General features: G+C 32.9%; 1 pseudogene; it reads right to left on the minus strand.

Annotated features, from left to right (window-relative positions):
* Nucleotides 1–775: 775 nt before the first annotated feature.
* Nucleotides 776–2,547, minus strand: LOC120120508 (annotated as a pseudogene).
* Between the last annotated feature and the right edge of the window lie 7,892 nt (nt 2,548–10,439).

Genomic DNA, 10,439 nt, shown 5'->3' on the forward strand with positions numbered 1-10,439 from the left:
ATCGCTCCCACTCGAATCTGGCTTCGTTTGGTTCGTTTCTGGCAATTTCTGCGAACCTCCGTGTATTAGAACACCTCCATCGACAAATTCGTATCGCCGACAAAATATTTACTATTCACAAAATTCACTATTCATATGAATAGTAATAAATAGTAACCTCGCAAAAAATTGACAAAATTCACAATCAAAAGTTCTGATTGTCAGTTGTTGGGAAATAAACGAGTAATGTCTTTATAACCAGATTAGTGAGAATGTGAAATAAAATTGGAAAAATAATACCCGAAATTGATAACAGAGTTCAACCAATTGTACCTACGTCTCCAGACTGTTGTAGATCTTTTACTAAAGAGAGAAAATTTACAGGTGTTTACAAAACACTCACAACTCACAAGAAAACTCTCTAAACTCTTTAGTTTCGGGAGAAAGAAATGATTTGGGATGGTTTTGAAGCTAAATGAGCTAGGGTATTTATTGTTGAAGCTTAGAGATTAATCTTGTAATTAACCCTATTTCTATTTCAATAAAAAATTGGGGCACCGAATTCGGTATCTCCTTTGTTGAAAAAATGCACAGACGGTGCCCACCCCCTTTGCAATCAATTTAGCCGCCCCTTTAATTGACTTTTCCAATAGGGTGGACTGTTGATCGGTGTCAAAGCATGTTGTCTCAATAAAAAGATAGAACAAAAAAGAATTAAGGTGACATAATTTCATCAAGGTCGTATCTCATCTCATCGAATGCAATGACTATTGATCTAAAAAAGGGAAAGAATGTGCCACTGTGATCCATTACTTGACAGGTGAAGCCAATGGCTTGCCTCTCCCCATGGTGAAACCCTTGGTTCCATCCGGCATTATGTGGCCCTTGTACATATGCCGGATGTTTCACAGTGGACTGCGTTGGTAGGCGTTGGAGACGATGCAAACCTCGGGTTTTGAATGCGCTGGCGGCCCTTTTCTAGCACTTTACCCCTCCCTTTCTTCGAATCCACTGCAATATCCTCTGTTGGTTCAGTGTTGCTTCGCTGAGAAGAATTGTCGTTTTCGTTCACTAATGAATCGTCCTCGTCTAATACTCCGTCAAATTCTGATTTTCTGCTTGAAAGAACGGATTTTGGCTGCATTTTTCATTTCAAGCTTGAATCATACATGAAAGGCAAAAATACTATGAACATCTAATTTAGAGATACCGTGAGAGCAGCAACCTTACTCTGAGGCCCTTTCTCCAATTCCTTTCATCGTTAAACTTCTCAACCTGCTCCATATAAACAAGCAGTGCTGAAAATGACATTACAGATGCTGAACTGAAGTAAACTCGAGCAGGCATCAATTCGTTGACTTACCGCTTTCTCCGCACCCTGTGCTGAATCAAACTCCACAAGTGCATGTAGCTTAAAGGAAAATGGAAACAGAAAAGGAATTAACTAAGGGAAATTGTTTAACAAGTTCAAGGTTTACACAAGAAAACAGGTTTGATTCCATAGTTCAGACCTTGTTACGCTTCGAAAAATCAGTTTTCAAGTTGGAAGAATAGGATTCTTGGGGATGGCATATTCGGATGTTCTTCACACTGTATCAACATACCATTAGTATGTACTGCAACAGAACATATTAGAAACCTGAAATAGAAAAGTTATTAAAAACAACCTCCCAACAACATTAAAAATTTTGTCAAGGTTCTGATGAGAGTGATCTTCTGGCAAATTCTTTACAACGATGGTACGAGACTGCACTTCCTCTCTGTCTTTTTCAGTGAAAGGGTGGTTACGTATAACATTCTTACCGTCACCACTCACAACCTTTCAGGAACATGAAAAGAACAAAAGTAATTAAATGATCCATGCAAATCAATGCTCTTTCCTGTTTGAGAACTGTCTGAGAAAACCAAAGGAACTAAAGTAATTAAATGATTCAGTGCTTGAGCCAGAAACTGATTGGCATTGACGAGGCACTTGATTTTCTTTGTAGAAGCAATCAAAGATATGGGAACTAAAAACACAGGCAATACATATAGGGTGAAAACCATATTTTAAATTGAAAACAAGAACCACCACAAGTTTCCCTTACCATATCCTTCGGGATCTTTACTTATTTGTTTCGACAACGATTTGTTTGCAAGAAGAATCATGTCACTTAACTGGTATTCCACCTGTTTGATGATCTTCATGAGAAGATCGTCTGTGAGCATATTCTTGGAAGAACAATGGGGGACCGAGAGATTAGGATTCAAGATCAAACAAGCAGCAGCACGGTCTTGATCATCCACAAAGAACCAATCAGACGAGCCAGCAGCAGCAACACCAGAACCACCGATGTAGTGGAAACAAGGGTAATATTAACCCGGAACAGGGACTTGGGTTTGCGATCTCGGCACGAACTCTGGTGCATGAGCATTGAATTTAGAGGATACACCATTGTTGCTACTACCAATAGTACTACTACTGCTACAACTGGTATCTGTTTTCACTGTTGCTGCCATTGCATCTTTGATTTCCAAGTTTTCTATGGCTTCTTTTTCAGGGTTTTCTTCTGGTTGTGCCTGTGCCATTGGTTTTTTTTTTTTTTGGATTCTCTGTGTTTGATTGGTTTGGTTAATGAGTTTGAAACTTGGATTTGATGTGCTCTCTCATTGTCACCTCAAGTTTAGTAACTGCAAGTTTGATATGGAATGAAATCAACCGCGAGGGAGGATTTCTTACAAATTACCCTTGTTTTAGAGGTTTGACCATTATTTTAGTATTTACAAGTTGCCACGATTATTTCCTTGTGTATTTGTGTAAACAAAAATTATGTTAAATACATAAATATTCATTAAATTATGTCGAAATAATTTTTTACTATTTAAATTTTAGATATTTTAAAATAGTAATTAAACTTAAGGTAAAGTATAGTCATGGTCACTGAACTTTTCTAAAGCTTTCATTTAGGTCCCCAACTTTTAAAACTTGCAATACAGTCCCCCAATATTTAGTCCGTTTGCAATATGGTCACTGAACTTTTCAGGCGCTTGCATTTAGGTTTCCCAACTTTTAAAACTTGCAACACAGTCCTAAATTTTATTCTAAACCCCAAATTCCTTTTCGATCTCAAATTTCCTTTTTCGCTTCTCTCTCCTAATTTTCAGCGTAACTTTTCAGTCGGGGATGCATGGGAAATTCTAATCTAACTTTGAATTATGAGGAGGTGCTGACTTGAATAAGGGTCTATTGATATAAGATTCGACCAAGGGACTACCGGGACCATCAATGATTCAAGGTGTAATGTTAGATACATGTCATCTCAGGTGAAGCATAGATGTTCGATGAAATGCTTGTGAGAAAAAAATTGGGTTAGAAATGCAGAGTTTACAAATACTGCTAAGATGAACTAAGTATCATTGTTGAAAGTCACCAACAAAGCTGGAAATATTTTGTATAAATGGCATATAATAATTTCTTCGTTTAATCATTGTGCTTAAAGATTTTCCAACAGATGATCAAATATAATGAAATCTCAAACAGCGCATTCACCTCTCGTTTGATTTTTGTTCTTCAATTTTCCCCAATGTAAAATTGTCAACCCAAGCAGTGCTTTGTCTTTAAGTTTTTTATTTACAAAGAAAAAATGGAGGAAGAATTGCTGGAACGCAACACCGATTGCGTTTATTTCTTAATCTGTCCCCTCACTTGCAAGAAGGTATTTATTTTTTCTTTTGGGCTATCCGGAAGTAAGCTATTTCTCTTTCGCACTTTCCCATTTTCAGCTCGTATTGTATGTTTTTTTGTTGAAATATTTGTGTTTCTCGAACTGCATGTCAATGATCTGGATATTCAGTGTTAGTTTTGAACCAAAACCATCTAATTTTCTTTCTTTCTTCTTAATCAAAACTTTTAGTACTCCTTGTGAAAGATATTCAGACCATCAGAATATAAGTGAAATAGGGTCCTAGGCTAAATATTTTTTATCTTCTTGTGTTGGTTTTTCTTTAAATCAGGGAATTGGTTGTAGGTATCGACATAGTGAAATCGCTAGGCTCAATCTAAGAGACTGTTGGTACTAGTTTATTGGGAATTGTATTGATCTGACATGCGGTTTTCGGCGTACTGTGAGCTCGTATTCTTTTTAATAAGTTCATGTTGATTATGGGACTGATATATCATGAACGAATTAATTTGTTTACATGTTTTAGAAATTTTACAATTGAATTGTATTGAATTACAGCTTTAGAAGACAATTATGCATGCACTCAACTCGAAAAGCATCATGACAGGGTAGTATATTTGGAGCAGCTACTTGACCCTGTCATGATGCCTTTCGAGTTGCGAAAGAGATTGAGAGGTGAATTCGTTGTTTGAGATTTCATTATATTTGATCATCTGTTGGAAAATATTTAAGCACGAGGATTAAACGAAGAAATTATTATATGACATTTATACAAAATAATTCCAACTTTGTTGGTGACTTTCAACAATGATACTTAGTTCATCTTAGTAGTATTTGTTAACTCTGCGTTTCTAACCCCATTTTTTTCTCACAAGCATTTCATCGAACTATGCTTCACCTGAGATGACTAGTATCTAACATTACACCTTGAATCATTGATGGTCCTGATAGTCCCTTGGTCGGGTCTTCTCTCAATGGACCCTTATTCAAGTCAACACCTCCACATAATTCAAAGTTAGATTAGAATTTCCCATGCATCCCCGACTGAAAAGTTATGCTGGAAATTAGAAGAGAGAACCGAAAAACGAAATTCGAGATCGAAAAGAAATTTGGGGTTGATAATGAAATTTAGGACTGTGGTGCAAGTTTTAAAAGTTGGGGACCTAAATACAAGCGCCTGAAAAGTTCAATGATCATATTGCAAACGTACTAACGGCAGTGTAACGGCGTCAAATGGTCAGGGACCATGTTGCAAACAGACTAAATGTTGGGGACCATATTGCAAATGGACTAAATGTTGAGGGACTATATTGCAAGTTTAAAAAGTTGGGGACCTAAATGAAAGCTTTAGAAAAGTTCAGTGACCATTACTATACGTTACCCTTAAACTTAATGAATTATTGTATAATAATTCGCTATACGTTACAAAATAGTGATAATTTTTTGTATGTTTCAAGTACTATTTTTATAACAATTTAATAAGTTAATGATCATTTTATAATAATTTAATCAAACTTCTAAAACTTCAGTGATCAAAAAATTATTTCAACATAATTTATTGACAATTTGTATACTTTAACGAAATAATTAAAGATTAAAAATACTTGATATTTAATATAAAATACTCCATCTGTCTCACTACTTTTGTCCCTAATTTATATTTCGGTGATTCAGTTTGTAACTCTATTAGTATTTTGATTTTACTTTATCTTATTTTTTAGAACAAACTTGGTCTTAGTTTAAATTGTCACATAGCTCTAGTTTTGTATAATATTTTTTTATAATTGGTATGAATGCCACTATTTTGTTATAACAGGTTTATTATATGACAAAATATTATAAAAGAAAAAAGATTTTTAAAAATATTAGTCGTTTAGACAATTTAATTTAATATCTTAGGTCCATCATGTAACGAATTGGGTTTGGGGTGTTAATTTTTAGGCAATAAATATTATAGAATTAAGTTTTTTTGTGGTCAAATATTTGACTCTATAAATATGATGTATGACTTAATTTTTAGAATTATGAGATACTTATTTTGGAGAGATATAATCACTTTTAGGATCTCTGCAACTTTTGATGTTTTACTTGTAAAAATGAGTTTTTAGGGATGTTGGAAGAGTTTATTTATAGTGGATTATTTGTTTTTCTCGTCTGTGAAGGTAGACAAGACTAAAACACGTTAACTCTCATCTCTTACGATCTCTTATTTCTCTGTTGATCTCGCATGGTTTGTTTTTTTCTTAAAATTCCCAAACTAGTGATATCAAAGCTATGAAGTTTCAAAGGAATTTATTGATGCAATTTCGTTAAAAATTTCAAAGACATGCAAGAGGAATTTTGTTGTAACTAATTTTCAATTATAGGGGGTTAATTTTCATTTAATCTAGCGATACTTCAACAAATATTGCATAAGAATTGAAGTTGTTAAAGACTTGACGACAGTGCTTCAACAAATTCTTTGCTTATGGATTCTTAACTTTAATAGACTTGAAGTTTTGGAATTTCAGTTTTTGAGTTGATTTTGTAGGAATGTTGAAAAAGTCTTTTAGGACACATGAAATACATATATTTGTACTCTTCGTGATTTCTACGTTTATAGTAAATTATTATGTTTATCTCATCCATAAAAATATGCAAGACCGAACTACATTTAATCTTATCTCTTACACATTTTATTTCTACATTAATCTTCATTATTTGTTTCTCACTTACAAATTCTTAAAATAGAATTATTCTCAAAACGTTTTATAAAATAAAATAAATACGATTGATGTAGTCTTTGTTAGTAGCTGGCACTGTTTGGATTCAAATTTTATAATTTGAAATTTTCTTTTTTAATAAAATATCTAAACATTACTCGTATTCATTCTTACACTAAATCACAGATAATATGTTTTGACTCGTTTTCTATTATATATTATAATAATAACAATACTAACAAATTATATTATTATCTATAGGAAGTAACATAAAAAAAACTCTAATATTTGAAGTATCAAACATTTTTGTTTCTAAGCAAAAGAGTTTTATAATAAAAAAATAATAATAACGGAGATGCCAACATAAAAAAAACACTAGAATAGTTTAATCATGACAATCTCAAATCACGTCATAACAAAACCATAAAACTCCTCAGTTACCCAAAATCAAAACATCATGTGGCCACAAGCTCGACGAATGGTACGAATCTTAGATTAATATGCAATGACATATGCAGCCAGGATTGACAGACATGAGCCACACTTGGACAAGAGTTAGAAAAAAATTGCACCAACATCCACAAAATTCATTATCGTCGAGGGCCTCGATAAAACAACTTCGAACACCATGAACATACTAATCTTTCACGATTTCCCATAATCATGAAACATAGGAGAACCCTCCTAACACGTGAAGAGCTCAAGCATTATCGTTATTGCTAACTCAAACAATAAAAGTCTTGCCACCAGCTTGCCTAGAACTTCAAACAAACAGTAGGGTTTCACCAAATGAGACACTCAAAAACATGCCATGTTTTGAAAACCAGACCGGACCGGCCGGTTCAACCGGGAACCGCTGCCAGGTCCGATTCATTCTAACCTGGTTAAACCGCTACTAGTGAACCGCAAGGAACCGCTGAACTGGCTGTGAACCGTTCGAACCGGACCATACCGGAACCGCTAAGAACCGACCATTAATAAAAAGTTAAAAGAGTTAAAATTTTTATTTTGAAGGTTAATCAACTTTTGTTTTGGTTTTAATGTGTAATGTTTGGAGATTTTTATTAGAAGTAAATCAAGTAATGAATGATGGAATTTTGATGTTGTATTTAAGTATTATAGTTGTGGGGATGTTTTTAGTTTTATATTAAATGTTTTTGGTATTTTTATTTAATTTTTTAAATAATTATGACGTCGTCCGGTTCTTCCGACCGGTCTGACCAGTTCGACCGGTTGAACCAATGAACCAGTAGCACGACCGATTCGCTGACCGGTCCGGTTCTGAAAACCATGAACACATGTAAATAAAATCCATATGAAACTGGAGATACACATTGGTAGCATTGGGCTGCTGTTGGACCAAATTTGAGATAGAAATCAAAACCACTACAACATAAAAGCTTATCTTGCCATTCCACTATTAAAAGGGGAGCATCCGAGAAAACATTTACAATGACACTTGAGCTTGATAGTTATCAAAATGATCGAAATTCAACTTAATCGTGAATATATATATATATATATATATATATATATTGGAATACATGACATTTTTTTGTAAAATAATATCTTTATTTTATTATCATATAATGATTTATTTTATACTTTAGATTAGATTGATAATTGAGCTCAATCTTGTTCGTGGGTCATGGACAAGGTAAATAATCTAGACGATTACAAGCAAGTAAAAGTGAAGAAACACATTGACATTACTTGGGGGTTAGAATATAAAGGAATAATGTGTTGAGTAGGTGTTGTTGGGGTTTGCTTTTTATCAATGTTTTCAAAACCGGACCGGACATTGAACCGATGAAGGTACTGGTTCACTGGTTCACTGGTTCAATCGGGTTCAACCGCGGTTGAACCGGATTTTATATAAAATAATATATTTTTTTAATTTTACATAATATTCAAAGTAATATTAATATATATGTAACACTTTTTTTAAGTTTACAATATTAAAAGGTATAAAAATATCACAAGTCATAACATGTATAAATAAAAAACCATAAAATCAAGTGAAACAAAATGATTCAAATCAACTACAACATAATATTTAAGGTAAAACATATTAAATAATAAATATAATTATATAACTATAATCAAAAAAATAAAATTGGGGTTTAAAAAATCATAACAAATGATGTCATTTGGTTTAATTGTTTTAAAAAAGAACAATCTCACATGGCTAAGAAACATAGAAGAGTATCCCAAAAGTTTAAAGAGTAAAAATATGAGAACAAAACAATCCCACATGGCTAAGAAACATAGAAGAGCATCCCAACTTACTTCTATAAATAATAGAGGTAATTTGACATTCAAAATCATGGAGCCTTTTGGTGAGCACAAAACGAACTATTCTTTCGCTTCAATTGAGCTCAAATTTTAGGCTTCAATCGAACTTCTAAATTTTTTTTTGAGTTCGAGCCTTTTCGATTTCAAGTTTTAATATTATATTTCGAGTTGATAATTTTTAGCTCGTGAGTTTTTGAGTTGAGTTGAGCTTACTTTTAAAGTTTTCGAGTTCGAGCCAAGCTCAGCAATACTCGAATTTGACTCGGCTCGTTGAACAAACGACGTCGTTTGATTTAATTTTTTTTTAAAGAAAAAAAGTGAACCGGTGGTTCAAACTGGTTTTGCCGGTTTTCAGCCGGTTCACCCCGGTTTTCCTGGTTTTCAGTCGGTTCTTCCGGTTCTTTACTGGTTCTATGCTAATCCAGTTTTGGGAGTTAATCGGACCGGACAGGCCACCGGTTCACGGTTCAACCGGCCGGTCCGGTCCGGTTTTAATAACATTCCTTTTTATCACCAAATACTTTTCTTTCCCGTTAAAACTTTCATCATGGTGTTGTCTTAAGGATCATAACCTATGGCTGGTCTTTCAAGGAATCTTTGATATGAATAGTTTCCATGAGTAGTAGGACCAAATGAAAATGCATGCCATATAAAGCTTTGCCATGTGATACTCGAGGAGACCTTACAATGTGATTGCCCTATTGTATGCATTCAATCCAATGTCTCATCTTCTCTCTCTATTTCTTATTTTGAATTTATAAATCTCATCGATTAACGCACTACTTAAAAAATTTTAGTAAGATGAATTTATTAAATTTTAAGTGAGACAAAAGTAAATTATCAATAAAATGTATAAAAATATTTAAATTATATGAAAATTTAAAATTTTTAAAAGACAATTACCCAATCAATCATCTTGATCCATCCCTGCACAGCTGCCCTATACCCTCGCAAAATATATGATTTAAATCAACCTTTTTTAGAAAGGGAATTTAGTGACAACTTCCATCAATATTGAAAAGGTATAACACTAAAAAAATATTTGTAACGTTTGATTAAATAATATTTTTTTATTCTTTTTCTAGAATATTTTGATCCCAACGTATCATTTTAACATAAAAAGATCTCTAATGTTTGATTAAATAGACACTTTAGTCTTTATTCTTTTTTCTATTGTATTTTGCTTCTAACATTTTATTTTAGAGTAAAAACCCAATTTTGAAGCGTTGATCTTTTTATTGAATAACAATTTTTATCTAGAAATGAATATTTTTATTTCAAAATAAAATATTATAGACTAAAATATTTTTTAAAAATAAGAATTAAAAATAACTATTTAAAAATATATATAGTTTTACAAAGTAACGTATGAAAGTGGAGCCCTTATTGTAGGGTCCATTTAATTATATATTGTATACAAAGATTCTCTCTATTATATTTGATGGAGAGAGGGACTCTTTTGTCATCATCGTTTAGATGGAACATTGCAAGTGATTGTGTTTTCTTAGTGGAGTATGACTGTCGCTCTGGCTCAGGTAAAACAAAATTCCATTGATGTTTTCAAACAATTTGACTAATTAAGAGCTTGTATGGAGACCGCATAATTACATTATCATCAAACTTATGCATGCATAAGTTGATAGGCTGATCGGCCGATTCTCTGGTAAATCTATGTGATTTTCAAACTCATAAGTAATCTTAATTGTTAAAAAGAATATTATTTTTCCTATAAATTTTAAGTTCAAATAAATACGTATGCAGGATGTGTGTGCGTGTTATCAATAATTAAGAAATATTTTAA

Source organism: Hibiscus syriacus, unplaced genomic scaffold, assembly GCF_006381635.1.
Source record: "Hibiscus syriacus cultivar Baekdansim isolate YM2019G1 unplaced genomic scaffold, ASM638163v2 tig00110339_pilon, whole genome shotgun sequence".
NCBI classification, from domain to species: Eukaryota; Viridiplantae; Streptophyta; class Magnoliopsida; order Malvales; family Malvaceae; genus Hibiscus; species Hibiscus syriacus.